Source organism: Rhipicephalus microplus, unplaced genomic scaffold (genome assembly GCF_043290135.1).
Source record: "Rhipicephalus microplus isolate Deutch F79 unplaced genomic scaffold, USDA_Rmic scaffold_381, whole genome shotgun sequence".
NCBI lineage: Eukaryota > Metazoa > Arthropoda > Arachnida > Ixodida > Ixodidae > Rhipicephalus > Rhipicephalus microplus.
Window position 1 is genome coordinate 70,001 of NW_027464945.1, and position 12,500 is coordinate 82,500.

The following is a 12,500-nucleotide window of genomic DNA, read 5'->3' on the forward strand; positions in this document are numbered from 1 at the left end:
CGTTCCCTGTTCGCGCGGCAAAGCCTGGAGGAGGCACGGCCCCGCAGCGTGTTCGAGCGCCCGGTCTACGGGACACCCTGCTTACTTCGAGGGCAACAAGCGCAACGCAAGGCTGCGATCTCGCGCACTTTGCGCACGGCTGGAGAAGCTTTGCTGGCCGGCTTTCGCTCCTCGTGTTTACCGTGCGTTAAAGTTGCGCGTCCGTGGCTCTCGCAGCTCTTGCGCGCCCGGTCGCAGAGAGGAGTACGCAACCTCGACCGCACTTTCCCTGCAGGCTTCCTTCCGACTCGAAGTCCTGCGGCGGTCTCAACGAGGTGCCACATCCTCAATGCAGTCGGTCGCCCCCGTTTCGGTTGGGCTCTGGCACGACGGTCGCCACCGTCTCGCCCTTGAGTGGCCGCTGTTGGCGCTCGCTGTGAGGTGTTCAGCGTGCTGTCCGTGTTGCCGACGCGGTCAAAACGAGTCGACGGCTCACGTTCCCTTGTGCGCCGAAGGCTCTCTTGATATGTGATCCGACCCTCAGACAGACGAAGCCAAGGGAAGACCCAAGGCCGCAATGTGCGTTCAAAGAATCAGTGCTCAGTGTGTCCTGCAATTCACACCAAGTCTCGCAGCTGGCTGCGTTCTTCATCGACCCGAGAACCGAGTGATCCACCGCTTAGAGTCGTGAAAAAGTGTTTGTTCAATTCCGTACAGTCAAAACCAAACGTTTCTGGCACTCGGCCAAACAGTGGCCAAGAAGGGCGCTTTTCAGCGCACGCTTGGACTCCAAAACTCTGCCGCGCCTTTTTCGGCTGCCGCAAATCGAGCAAACGGTGTGTTTCGGACGGCGTTTCGCTTCCGCTACTTGCGAGTGCTTTCGTGGTCCACCCCTCTATAAATACTCGGGAGGCGTCGAAGCCGGTTCTCCAAGCCGGACCCGTAGGTATCGTTGTGTGCTCGCTCTCATTGGCCCGCCTAACCAGAAAATGCCTGCGGTACACCCATTTGGATAAGAGTGCACGCAGATGCGGGCCTCGACGGCTACACATTTCCTCGGGCGGCCGCCTCCCGGCCTCCGTGGAGCGCGGGATGCACGGTCCCATCGACAAGCCTCTCCCGTTTTTACCGTGGCGTCGCGGTTCACCACGGCGGGCGGGTCGGTCTCCTCCGCATAAAAAGGGGGACCCCCGCTTTTTGTTCCACGAAATCGCACAAGCTTTTTTCGCATCCACGGTTTGCCACCGCACACCAAAATGCCGATCCGGCTGCCTACTTTAGCCAACAGGTGGAGCCAGGCGCGCCGTACTTGCGCGGCACTTCCCACGTCCACCGAAGTCGGTGCCAAGGACCACTTTCGGCGCCGGAGCCGCGTACGAGCCTACTCGAGGCGGAAGAACGAAGCCAGCAAGGGCCTGGCCGCAAGTGCGTTCAATTGTCGGGACGTCCAAGTCCCTCGTTCTTCCGTGCTTCCTCTTTCGGCAAGTCGTTGCGGCACCTTCCCAAAGCGCGCAGACCCGCTAATCGCGACGAGCGCGACGTGGCCGTGCCGCCTTTCCCTCGGCAGCAAGCAAAACGCCTGGCAACGTCGACGCTCCCCTAACCGCGATCTCGCACCGTGTTTCGTGTGGCGAATTCAAAAGCCGGCCGGCGCTGCTGCAACCATTACGGTCGGTACGCATACGCCGCGGAGGGCGGGACGGTCATCGGAGCGTGCGGTTCCTCCATCGAGTACTGCGCACCTCGGCCGTCGCATCGCCGTGCCATGACCGGCCGCGCGTCAACGCGAACCGGTGCCAGCGAGATCCCTCGCCTGCAAGAACCGACCGGCAGCCTCCGTCACCCGAGGACGCGGAGGCGCTTGCCGCGGACGGCGGGACGGTATGCACTGGTGCACAGCGGACCCGTCACATCGCCAGTTCCTTGACCGACCGCCGACGCTTGTGCCGTTCCTCTCGTACTTGGCAGTCGCCGCGCGATTGTCGGGTCTCGTTCTTGCACGCTCGAACGGTCGGGAGGGCACTCGGCTGGCGTTTCGGGAACGCGCAGCCTCGCCTTCTACCGACGTAACCACGACTCGCCGTTCGCGCTCCGCCGCTCCTGTTTACAGTACTAGGCGGTCCCGCAGCGGTCGGGTCGCGCATTTCGAGCGCTTCGAGCCACGGTGCAGTGGCGGGTCGAAAGCCGACCTATGAGTGCGTTGCGCCGTTTGTACCCGCGTCCGCCACCTGGCCGACCGTCCAAGGTCGCGGTGTTGGCGTCCGCTGGGCGCAACAATTTGTCACGGGGTGCCGCTCCACATTCAGGCAGCCCCGTGGGGAAAAGCCGACCCCGCGTCCAAACGGGGTCAGCGGCAGAAAGTGTCGGGCGCAGACGCAGCTGAGGCGCTCACCCTTCACAATCCGTTAATGATCCTTCCGCAGGTTCACCTACGGAAACCTTGTTACGACTTTTACTTCCTCTAAATGATCAAGTTTGGTCATCTTTCCAACAGACCGGCGCAACCGAAAGGCCGCGCCGGACATCGGTCCGAAGACCTCACTAAATCATTCAATCGGTAGTAGCGACGGGCGGTGTGTACAAAGGGCAGGGACGTAATCAACGCGAGCTTATGACTCGCGCTTACTGGGAATTCCTCGTTCAAGGGGAACAATTGCAAGCCCCTATCCCAATCACGAAAGAAGTTCCACGGGTTACCCAGTCTTTTCAGACAGGGATAAAGACACGCTGCTTCCTTCAGTGTAGCGCGCGTGCGGCCCCGGACATCTAAGGGCATCACAGACCTGTTATTGCTCTGTTTCGTGCGGCTAGGAGCCGCTTGTCCCTCTAAGAAGGTTGTAAGGTGCTGGGAACCCCGCACCTATTTAATAGGCTAGAGTCTCGTTCGTTATCGGAATTAACCAGACAAATCGCTCCACCAACTAAGAACGGCCATGCACCACCATCCACCGAATCAAGAAAGAGCTCTCAATCTGTCAATCCTCCCAGTGTCCGGGCCGGGTAAGTTTTCCCGTGTTGAGTCAAATTAAGCCGCAGGCTCCACTCCTGGTGGTGCCCTTCCGTCAATTCCTTTAAGTTTCAGCTTTGCAACCATACTTCCCCCGGAACCCAAATACTTTGGTTTCCCGGAAGCTGCCCGCCGAGTCATTTGAGTAACTCAGGCGGATCGCTGGTTGGCATCGTTTATGGTCAGAACTAGGGCGGTATCTGATCGCCTTCGAACCTCTGACTTTCGTTCTTGATCAATGAAAACATTCTTGGCAAATGCTTTCGCAGTAGTTCGTCTTGCGACGGTCCAAGAATTTCACCTCTAGCGCCGCAATACGAATGCCCCCGTCCGTCCCTCTTAATCATTACCTCGTATTCCAAAAACCAACAGAACAGAAACGAGGTCTTGTTCTATTATTCCATGCAAGTTTATTCAGGCGACTCGCCTGCGTTGAGCACTCTAATTTTTTCAAAGTAAAAGCACCGGCCATCTCGAGGCACACAATGAAGTGCACCAAGAAAGAACCGGCATGATGTTCAGTCCGAGCCGTCGCATCGGGTAGATGCACTACTCGTCTGGAACTGAGATCCAACTACGAGCTTTTTAACCGCAGCAGCTTTAGTATACGCTATTGGAGCTGGAATTACCGCGGCTGCTGGCACCAGACTTGCCCTCCAATTGATCCTCGTTAAAGGATTTAGAGTGTACTCATTTCAATTACGGGGCCTCAAAAGAGTCCCGTATTGTTATTTTTCGTCACTACCTCCCCGTGCCGGGAGTGGGTAATTTGCGCGCCTGCTGCCTTCCTTGGATGTGGTAGCCGTTTCTCAGGCTCCCTCTCCGGAATCGAACCCTGATTCTCCGTTACCCGTAACAACCATGGTAAGCAAGTAACCTACCATCGAAAGTTGATAAGGCAGACACTTGAAAGAAACGTCGCCGGCTCGTGGCCATGCGATCAGCACAAAGTTATCCAGAGTCACCACACAATACGGGCCGAAACCCGATCGATCTTGGTCTAATAAAAGCACCCGTTACCCAAAGGGCTCCAGGCTCACTGCATGTATTAGCTCTAGAATTGCCACAGTTATCCAAGTAGGAAGAAACGATCTAAGGAACCATAACTGATTTAATGAGCCATTCGCGGTTTCGCCTTATTTCGGCATGTACTTAGACATGCATGGCTTAATCTTTGAGACAAGCATATGATTACTGGCAGGATCAACCAGGTAATCGTTCGACTGCGCGTCCGTCCTCGCCCTCGGCGGGCCGGACGCAGTCTGTGTGCGGCGGAGGCCACCTTCAGGCGCCCCAACACGCTTATTTTGCACTCCGAGATGACGGCGTTCGAGCTCGCTACGGCACAACCTTCCCGAAAGACGAGTGGGAGCCGTGCGGCAAGAAGCACGTTCATGCTCGCTCTTTTTCGTTGCATCGACTCGGTCGCGCCGTGCGGGTTGCCCAAGCCCGCTGCACTGTCGGTGGACCGGCCGGAACTAGCAACGGAGCCGAGACTGCAAAGCCGCCAGACGACGGGTCACGCCCGCGTCTTCGGCGCTTTCGCATCTGAATCGCCCGAGGACGACACGGAACACACCTCGATATCGTGGTAAAACGGCACCGTCCGACAACCAGCCCCTAACGCATCAAGCGGATGAGGCTGCAGACGACTGCCGTGGATTCCCCTGGAGCAGACCCGAGGACACGCTTGACGAGGCCGAAGCCCGCCGCATATCAGACACCCGGTCGCTTTCGCGTACGCCGCTCACGAGAACCCCCACATAATAGCAGCGATAAGTACCCAGACCTCCTTGGGCCCTAATACGAGCGTACTCGAGAAAATTTCACCGCGGGTGTGCCCCGAAACGTGTGGCATGTTGAGCGTGCCACAAGTCTACGTCGCTCTCAAACCCGCCGAGGTCGTAGAATTTGCGACCCTACTCACGAAATTCCCACCGAGGATACGGCCGCAAACGTACCGCACCTTGGGTAGGCCACGAGTTTGTGCAACACTACGCTGACGGCACAGCACCGAGGTCGTGCGCGCACGCACGGGAAAATTCCGCCGCGGTTTCTGCCGAAAACGTGAGGCACCACGACTCTCCGCAAGTTCGCGTCGACTGCGAAAGACCGAAGTCGTGAACGACGTGTCCGCTACTCGCCGCCGACACGCTGGACACCAAACGTACAACGACTCGACGGCGTCGTAGAGGCCCACGACGCGGTTTTCCTTAACGACGTCTCGGCGTGGCACCGACAGGTTAGAACGGCCGACCAACGTTCCCTGTCCGCCGTTCGGCTCAGTCGAAGGGCTCGGCGACTTCGGCAACGCTGCGAAGCCGCACGGTGACGCACGCCATGTCCCCATTTTTTTTTTTCTTTCTGCGTCTGCCGGGGTGCCCCTATAATAGCAGCGATAAGCACCCAGACCGCCGTGGGTCGCTCGCCCCGGCTGACGTGGTTTTTCGTACTCCTGCGGCGGTCGCCGTCAAGCACGTCCAAATACGCTACTTTCGTGGGCGCATTCACGCTCTTTCGCTTCGCCGGAGTGCCAGCACTCACTCTGCCAAAAACGGCGAACATCCGAGCGGCGGTTCCCACTTTTGCGTCGGCGTCGCAAACCCCGCCCCGGCAGACGAGGTTTGCCGTACTCGTGCGACGGTGGCCGGCGGGCACGTCGAAAGACGCCGATATCGTGCGCGAATTGGCGCACCTTGGCTTCACCGGAGTGCCGCCACTGACTCCTCCAAAAACGGCGAAGATCCGAGCGGCGCTTCCCACTTTCGCATCGGCGTCCCGAACTCCGCCCCGGCTGACGCGGTTTACCGTACTCGTGCGACGGTCGCCGGCGAGCACGTGGAAAGACGCCGATATCGTGCCCGAATCGGCTCCGTTCGGCTTCGCCGGAGTGCCAGCACTGGCTCGGCGAAAGACGACGAACATCCGAGCGACGGTTCTCACTATTGCGTACGCGTCGCAAACCCCGCCCCGGCAGACGCACTTTGCCGTACTCGTGCGACGGTCGCCGGCGAGCACGTAGAAAGACGCCGATATCGTGCCGGAATCGGCCCCGTTTGGCTTCGCCGGAGTGCCAGCACTCACTCGGCCACAAACGGCGAACATCCGAGCGGCGGTTCCCACTTAGCCGTCGGCGTCCCGAACTCCGCCCCGGCAGACGCGGTTGCCGAGCTCGTGCGACTAGCGACCGCGAAGCCGTCTCGCGACGCCGCTTTCGTGCGCGGCTCCCACTGCGACCTGGGTCACCCGAGGTCGACGAGCAAAAAAGAATGTCGAAAAAAATTTTTTTTTTTTTTTGCGTCTGCCGGGGTGCCCCTATAATAGCAGCGATAAGCACCCAGACCGCCATGGGTCGCTCGCCCCGGCTGACGTGGTTTTTCGTTTTCCTGCGGTGGTCGTCGTCAAGCACGTCCAAACACGCCACTTTCGTGGGCGCATTCGCGCTCTTTCGCTTCGCCGGAGTGCCAGCACTCACTCTGCCAAAAACGGCGAACATCCGAGCGGCGGTTCCCACTTTTGCGTCGGCGTCGCAAACCCCGCCCCGGCAGACGAGGTTTGCCGTACTCGTGCGACGGTGGCCGGCGGGCACGTCGAAAGACGCCGATATCGTGCGCGAATTGGCGCACCTTGGCTTCACCGGAGTGCCGCCACTGACTCCTCCAAAAACGGCGAAGATCCGAGCGGCGCTTCCCACTTTCGCATCGGCGTCCCGAACTCCGCCCCGGCTGACGCGGTTTACCGTACTCGTGCGACGGTCGCCGGCGAGCACGTGGAAAGACGCCGATATCGTGCCCGAATCGGCTCCGTTCGGCTTCGCCGGATTGCCAGCACTGGCTCGGCGAAAGACGACGAACATCCGAGCGACGGTTCTCACTATTGCGTACGCGTCGCAAACCCCGCCCCGGCAGACGCACTTTGCCGTACTCGTGCGACGGTCGCCGGCGAGCACGTAGAAAGACGCCGATATCGTGCCGGAATCGGCCCCGTTTGGCTTCGCCGGAGTGCCAGCACTCACTCGGCCACAAACGGCGAACATCCGAGCGGCGGTTCCCACTTAGCCGTCGGCGTCCCGAACTCCGCCCCGGCAGACGCGGTTGCCGAGCTCGTGCGACTAGCGACCGCGAAGCCGTCTCGCGACGCCGCTTTCGTGCGCGGCTCCCACTGCGACCTGGGTCACCCGAGGTCGACGAGCAAAAAAGAATGTCGAAAAAAATTTTTTTTTTTTTTTTGCGTCTGCCGGGGTGCCCCTATAATAGCAGCGATAAGCACCCAGACCGCCATGGGTCGCTCGCCCCGGCTGACGTGGTTTTTCGTTTTCCTGCGGTGGTCGTCGTCAAGCACGTCCAAACACGCCACTTTCGTGGGCGCATTCGCGCTCTTTCGCTTCGCCGGAGTGCCAGCACTCACTCTGCCAAAAACGGCGAACATCCTAGTGGCGGTTCCCACTTTTGCGTCGGCGTCGCCAACCCCGCCCCGGCATACGCGGTTTGCCGTACTCGTGCGGCGGTGGCCGGCGGGCACGTCGAAAGACACCGATATCGTGCGCGAGTCGATGCTTCTTGGTCTCGCAGGAGGGCCGCCACTCACTCCTGCAAAAACGGCGAAGATCCGAGCGGCGCTTCCCACTTTTTCGTCGGCGTCGCAAACCTCGCCCCGGCAGACGCGCTTTGCCGTACTCGTGCGACGGTCGCCGGCGAGCACGTCGAAATACGCCGATATCGTGCCCGAATCGGCCCCGTTTCGCTTCGCCGGAGTGCCAGCACTCGCTCGGCCAAAGACGACGAACATCCGAGCGACGGTTCCCACTATTGCGTACGCGTCGCGAACCCCGCCCCGGCAGACGCGGTTTGCCGTACTCGTGCGGCGGTGGCCGGCGGGCACGTCGAAAGACGCCGATATCGTGCACGAATTGGCGCTCCTTGGCTTCACCGGAGTGCCAGCACTCACTCGGCCAAAAACGGCGAACATCCGAGCAGCGGTACCCACTTAGCCGTCGGCATCCCGAACTCCGCGCCGGCTGACGCGGTTGCCGAGCTCGTGCGACTAGCGACCGCGAACGCGTCTCGCGACGCCGCTTTCGTGCGCGGCTCCCATTGCGACCTGGGTTACCCGAGCTCGACCAGCAAAAAAGAAGGTCGAAAATTTTTTTTTTTTTTTCTGCGTCTGCCGGGGTGCCCCTATAATAGCAGCGATAAGCACCCAGACCGCCGTGTGTCGCTCGCCCCGGCTGACGTGGTTTTTCGTACTCCTGCAGCGGTCGCCGTCACGCACGTCCAAATACGCCACTTTCGTGGGCGCATTCGCGCTCTTTCGCGTCGCCGGAGTGCCAGCACTCACTCTGCCAAAAACGGCCAACATCCGAGCGGCGGTTCCCACTTTTGCGTCGGCGTCGTAAACCCCGCCCCGGCAGACGCGGTTTGCCCTACTCGTGCGACGGTCGCCGGCGAGCGCGTCGAAAGACGCCGATATCGTGCGCTAATTGGCGCTCCCTGGCTTCTCCGGAGTGCCGCCACTCACTCCTCCAAAAACGGCGAAGATCCGAGCGGCGTTCTCCACTTTCGCATCGGCGTCCCGAACTCCGCCCGGGCTGACGCGGTTTACCGTACTCGTGCGACGGTCGCCGGCGGGCACGTCGAAAGACGCCGATATCGTGCCGTAATCGGCCCCGTTTGGCTTCGCCCGTGTGCCAGCACTCACTCGGCCAAAAACGGCGAACATCCGAGCAGCGTTTCCCACTTTCGCATCGGCGTCCCGAAGCCCGCCCCGGCAGACGCGGTTTGCCCTACTCGAGCGACGGTCGCCGGCGATCACGTCGAAAGGCGCCGAATTCGTGCACGAATCGATGCTTCTTGGTCTCGCAGGAGGGCCGCCACTCACTCCTGCAAAAACGGCGAAGATCCGAGTTGCGCTTCCCACTTTTTCGTCGGCGTCCCGAACTACGCCCCGGCTGACGCGGTTTACCGTACTCGTGCGACGGTCGCCGGCGGGCACTTCAAAATACGCCGATTTCGTGGGCGCATTCACGCTGTTTCGCTTCCCCGGAGTGCCAACACTCACTCTGCCGAAAGCGGCGATCATCCGAGCGGCGGTTCCCACTTTTGCGTCGGCTTCGCAAACGGCGCCCCGGCAGACGCGCTCGTGCGACGTACTCGTGCGACGGTCGCCGGCGAGCACGTCGAAAGACGCCGATATCGTGCTCGAATCGACCCCGTTTCGCTTCGCGCCGGAGTGCTGCCAGTCACGGCGCAGAAAACGGCGAACAAGTGTTTTTTTTTTTTTTTTTCCTAGAATTTGTGTTATAGAAGGCACATTTGATATCGGACGATAATTTTCAACTTTATCACGCGCACCGATTTTCGTGTAGAGGTTTGCAAGTTTATGGGAATTTCTCCACTTGGAATAATGCGATTTAGTAGTACTACGAGAACTTCATGGATGTACTCAAGGGTACGGGGCAAGTCAGTTACGTCAACACCTGCAGATTTTTTACACTTCAAACTGAAAATTGTTGGTTGTGAGTCCTCGTGTGATATTAAAGGCCGATTCGCTAACACATAGAACAAAGAAAGAAAGGAAGAAAAAACGCCCGCGCTCGCTCAAGAAACCTGGGTTCGCAACAAGTGGCAACAACAAGCAACCGAGCGAGTGCGCCAAAACCCGTGGCGGCCGAACAAACGCGAAGTCCCAACCGCGTCAGCCGGGGCGGCACGGGACAGGAAAAATCACTTCAGCCGGGGCGGCGGGGCACCGAATAAACCTCGTCACCTCGTCGCAGGATAAAAGAGGAAACAAAAAGTCTAAACAGCGTCTGCTGGAGCGAATGCGTAATAAAACAACAACAACAACAAAAAAAAAAAACACCCGCGCTCAAGAAGTCTGCAATCACCACAAAAGGCGACTGTGACCGAGCAGCGTCAGCCGGGGCCGTGCGGAAACGGAAAAACCGCGACTACCGGGGCGTCGAGGCACCGAAAAATCCACTTCAGCCGCGGCGAAAAAAAAAAACAAAAAGAAAGACGGAGGGGGGGGGGGGGAACCACGTCTGCCGGGGCGAAGGAAAAAAAAAAAACGCGTCTGCCGGGGCGAGCCCGGGTGCGGCACCACCGGGAAAACTGTGGCAAACAGACATGGCGATCGAGTGAGTGGGCCGCCAGCCAGGCTCAGCCAAAAAGTGCAAAGTCCGAACTGCGTCAGCCGGGGCGGCAAAAACCACGTCAGCCGGGGCGGCGCAAAAAACCGCGTCTGCCGGGGCGGCACGAAACCGCGTCAGCCGGGGCGGCGCGAAAACTGCGTCAGCCGGGGCGAAAGAAAAAAAAAAAAAAAACGCGTCTGCCGGGGCGAGCCCGGGTGCGGCACCACCGGGAAAACTGTGGCAAACAGACATGGCGATCGAGTGAGTGGGCCGCCAGCCAGGCACAGCCGAAAAGTGCAAAGTCCGAACCGTGTCAGCCGGGGCGGCAAAAAACCGCGTCAGCCGGGGCGGCGCAAAAAACCGCGTCTGCCGGGGCGGCACGAAACCGCGTCTGCCGGGGCGGCGCGAAAACTGCGTCAGCCGGGGCGAGCCCGGGTGCGGCACCACCGGGAAAACTGTGGCAAACAGACATGGCGATCGAGTGAGTGGGCCGCCAGCCAGGCTCAGCCAAAAAGTGCCAAGTCCGAACTGCGTCAGCCGGGGCGGCAAAAAACCGCGTCAGCCGGGGCGGCGCAAAAAACCGCGTCTGCCGGGGCGGCGCGAAAACCGCGTCTGCCGGGGCGGCGCGAAAACTGCGTCAGCCGGGGCGAAAGAAAAAAAAAAACGCGTCTGCCGGGGCGAGCCCGGGTGCGGCACCACCGGGAAAACTGTGGCAAACAGACATGGCGATCGAGTGAGTGGGCCGCCAGCAAGGCTCAGCCAAAAAGTGCTAAGTCCGAACTGCGTCAGCTGGGGCGGCAAAAAACCGCGTCTGCCGGGGCGGCACGAAACCGCGTCAGCCGGGGCGGCGCGAAAACCGCGTCTGCCGGGGCGGCACGAAACCGCGTCAGCCGGGGCGGCGCGAAAACTGCGTCAGCCGGGGCGAGCCCGGGTGCGGCACCACCGGGAAAACTGTGGCAAACAGACATGGCGATCGAGTGAGTGGGCCGCCAGCCAGGCACAGCCGAAAAGTGCTAAGTCCGAACTGCGTCAGCCGGGGCGGCAAAAACCGCGTCAGCCGGGGCGGCGCGAAAACCGCGTCTGCCGGGGCGGCACGAAACCGCGTCAGCCGGGGCGGCGCGAAAACTGCGTCAGCCGGGGCGAGCCCGGGTGCGGCACCACCGGGAAAACTGTGGCTAACAGACATGGCGATCGAGTGAGTGGGCCACCAGCCAGGCTCAGCCAAAAAGTGCTAAGTCCGAACTGCGTCAGCCGGGGCGGCAAAAACCGCGTCAGCCGGGGCGGCGCAAAAAACCGCGTCTGCCGGGGCGGCACGAAACCGCGTCAGCCGGGGCGGCGCGAAAACTGCGTCAGCCGGGGCGAAAGAAAAAAAAAAAACGCGTCTGCCGGGGCGAGCCCGGGTGCGGCACCACCGGGAAAACTGTGGCAAACAGACATGGCGATCGAGTGAGTGGGCCGCCAGCCAGGCACAGCCGAAAAGTGCCAAGTCCGAACTGCGTCAGCCGGGGCGGCAAAAAACCGCGTCAGCCGGGGCGGCGCAAAAAACCGCGTCTGCCGGGGCGGCACGAAACCGCGTCAGCCGGGGCGGCGCGAAAACTGCGTCAGCCGGGGCGAGCCCGGGTGCGGCACCACCGGGAAAACTGTGGCAAACAGACATGGCGATCGAGTGAGTGGGCCGCCAGCCAGGCTCAGCCAAAAAGTGCCAAGTCCGAACTGCGTCAGCCGGGGCGGCGCAAAAAACCGCGTCTGCCGGGGCGGCGCGAAAACCGCGTCTGCCGGGGCGGCGCGAAAACTGCGTCAGCCGGGGCGAAAGAAAAAAAAAACGCGTCTGCCGGGGCGGCAAAAAACCGCGTCTGCCGGGGCGGCACGAAACCGCGTCAGCCGGGGCGGCGCGAAAACCGCGTCTGCCGGGGCGGCACGAAACCGCGTCAGCCGGGGCGAGCCCGGGTGCGGCACCACCGGGAAAACTGTGGCAAACAGACATGGCGATCGAGTGAGTGGGCCGCCAGCCAGGCACAGCCGAAAAGTGCTAAGTCCGAACTGCGTCAGCCGGGGCGGCAAAAACCGCGTCAGCCGGGGCGGCGCAAAAACCGCGTCTGCCGGGGCGAATGCAAAAAAAACAAAGAAAAAAGCCCGCGCTTAATCAAAAGAAAACAAAGAAAAAAGCTTGCGCTTAATCAAAAGAAAACAAACAAAAAAAGTTCGCGCTTAAGCCTGGCGGTGGAACCACCGGGGCAAACAGACCTGGCGATCGAGTGAGTGGGCCGCCAGCCGGGGTGAGCCAAAAAGTGCAAAGTCGGAACCGCGTCAGCCGGGGCGGCGCGAAAACCGCGTCAGCCGGGGCGGCGCAAAAACTGCGTCAGCCGGGGCGGCACGGAAAAA

The 12,500-nt window shown here is 60.7% G+C and overlaps 2 non-coding genes across 2 annotated transcripts; both read right to left on the reverse strand.

The window, feature by feature from the left end:
• Positions 1–513: 513 nt before the first annotated feature.
• Positions 514–666, reverse strand: LOC142794164 (5.8S ribosomal RNA). Its single transcript, XR_012892120.1, has one exon. It is a non-coding gene; the product is annotated as a 5.8S ribosomal RNA (ribosomal RNA).
• A 1,719-nt stretch (positions 667–2,385) lies between these two features.
• Positions 2,386–4,200, reverse strand: LOC142794156 (small subunit ribosomal RNA). Its single transcript, XR_012892114.1, has one exon. It is a non-coding gene; the product is annotated as a small subunit ribosomal RNA (ribosomal RNA).
• Between the last annotated feature and the right edge of the window lie 8,300 nt (positions 4,201–12,500).